Genomic DNA, 2,815 nt, shown 5'->3' with positions numbered 1-2,815 from the left:
AGCCCACTTTGCAGATGACACTGAGGCTCAGAGAGGTGCAGTGGGGGGTCCCGAGCCAGGCCGCTGGTAAGCAAGGAGACAAGGGATAGGAAGCCATCAAACTTCTCAGTAGAGAGGTGGCATCATCTGGCTCTGAAAGGCGCCTCTCACTGCTGATGAGGAAGACTGTAGGGGCTAGTGCAGCAGCAAGGGGAGCAGTGGGGAAACCACTGATTGCGGCAGTGTGGGGCGAGGCGAGGGGCTCCCGGTGGTAGCTGGATTTTCTTACTACCATGGCTCCTTCTGAGCCAGACACAGCCGGGGTGCACAATAAATACACGGTGGATGGATGAGTGAAGGTTAGGGGATGGGTGACAAATTAAGACAGGAGGGAAGTAGGCATCCCACATCTGTCTTGCTCCGTTCTGAGCAATGAGCATGGTGCCCACCACATATGGATGCTGAGCTAAAGTGTTAAGTGAATAAATGAACAAGTTCAAGAGAGGGAGATGGGAAGAAAAGAGGGAAGAGGGAGGAAGGAGAGGGAGAAAGGCAGAGAGAGGCAGGATGGAGGAAGAGAGAGGGGAGGAGGAAGTGAAGGAGGAGGAATGGGAGGGAAGATTCCTTTACATCTTTGCTCCAGGAATGAGAGTAACCTGCGACCTCTAGTGGCAAAAGAGAGCCACTCCTCTGGGCTGGGGAAAGGGGAATTAATTCAGTGCTTTGGAGTTGCAGTGCCAACTTCAGGACCCGAGAGGATATTCCCGGTTCCCCAAAAGAGGTTTGTAAGAACATGGGTTCTAGCAGTCAGGGTCAGCTGGGTGAGGACAGGGACCAGGCGAACGAGGCTCTTCCCTAGGGCACAAGCTAAGGGGGCACCTAAACACTCAGTAATCAAGACAGATGTTTTAATGTAATACTTTAAAAAATCAAGTTGGCAAGCGAATGCACACAAGTCAGCTGACTGTTTTTGTAAATAAAATTTTGTTAGAACCAGGACCAGGATTAGGGTTTACTGTCTTAGTTACAGCGAGTTTATACCCCACATGCTTCATGAATGTGGGTGTTCCCAAAGCCCCTCAGCCTGCACATGGTGCCGGTGTGGTCAGCTCACCTAATTTAACAAGAGCACGCCTGTACAGGGCACTCACTATGCCAGGCTTGCGTAAGTCCTTCCTGTGGCCCATGGACTGCCCACGAGGCTCTTTTAAATATTCCACACGTGGGCCATGCCCTTCTCAGTGATGGACAGATCTCAGGGTCACATCACATTTCCCCGACTGTGCCACTCACTAGATTCAATTTCTCTGAGCCTCACTTGCCTCCTCTGTGAAATGGGTTAATGCATGCCAAGAACTTAAAACTTCTCAACAAACGGTTGCTGTTGTTTAAAATGTGGGCTATCCTCCCAAGGTTTGAAACCCAGCTCTGCCACTGACTGTGACATTGGGACATGATGTTCTGCATTGCTAAGAGTGTTTTCCCATCTGTAAAGTGGGGGTTATAACTCCTGTCTGAGGGTTCAGGTGGGAATTCACACACAGCTGTCACTGGCTGGTCACTACAAAGCATTGGCCAACTCCCATGGACCCCGAGGGAGCTGGAATGGCAGGAGGATGCCTCAGAGCTTGTGAGACAACTAGGGCCACTTCGGAATGCTTGTTAACCTCTTACTTCCCATAGGCCGGGTACACAGATGAGCCAGAGGTCTGCAGTATCCCTCTCCCTCTCGGCGCCTGCAGGGGAGATCAGTTTTCCTTCCCCACCACTGCTGGCTGCCATGTCACTCACACCAAGGGCTGTCAAGCGGCTTACAGCCACGCTTGGCCACCCCTCCAACCCGCTACCACATCACTGGCCCAGCCGGTTGTGTGGCCTTCTCGTTGATTTCTTGCCCCTATTCCTTTTTCTACCAATGTAATGCTTTCAAAACAAGTCTCCCTGTTTAAAACCCTCAGAGACACATCCTATATAATAAGAGCCTAATATGCTAAGTGTCCAGATGACCGTTCAACCAATCAAAGCATAATATGCTAATGATATGCTAAGGCCGCTCAGCCGCTCACTATGCCCTGCACTGACCACCAAGGGGTAGACACTCTGACCAGTAGGTTAGCTTGCTGCTGGGGTCTGGCTGATGGGGACTGAGATGGGCCGGACACGCCCTGGAACCCTCCTGTGGTCCCTCCCCGGCTGGCCAACCTCTTGCATCTCTCCCCAGCCCTGATCTTGCACCGGTGGGGTCCCTCAGCCTGGCCTGCGCCCTCTCGCAATCCAGGACCCCTCGGGGGATGTCAGAGAGCCAGTTTCAGCCCAATCCTGCAGGCCAGGCCAAGGGACCCCACTGGTGCACGAATTCATGCACCAGGCCTCTAGTTTAGAATAAAACCCAACCTTGCCACAGGCCCCTAACCACCTCTTTGGCCTCATTTCCTGTCTCTCCTGGCTTGCTGCAAACCAGCCCCACTGGCCTTGCTATTTTGTACATGAAGGCCCTCTGCCTGGAACACACTCTGGGTCTTCAGGTTTGCCTGCACATCTTAGCTCCCATGTCACTTCATCAGAGGCTTTCCCTGACCACCTCCCCCCTCCCCTTGAGTCACACAGGACTACAGCACCCTCACAGCATGCGTTGCTGTCTGAAACTGTCATGGGCACTTCGTTTATGTTTCTAGGAGAGCGAGGACAGCCTGTGCTCCCTATCTCCAGGACTGGGCACACAGTGAGTGCTGGGTATGACTTATCATCTGCACACGTTCAGGTGGGAATTCACTCACCCTTCCGACCAGGTAGACGCTGGCCTTAATCAACCTTATAGTACATTTGAGGACCCTGG

Source organism: Myotis davidii, unplaced genomic scaffold (genome assembly GCF_000327345.1).
Source record: "Myotis davidii unplaced genomic scaffold, ASM32734v1 scaffold827, whole genome shotgun sequence".
NCBI classification, from domain to species: Eukaryota; Metazoa; Chordata; class Mammalia; order Chiroptera; family Vespertilionidae; genus Myotis; species Myotis davidii.
The sequence above is the reverse complement of the archived record's forward strand: the minus strand, read 5'-3'. Positions refer to the sequence as shown.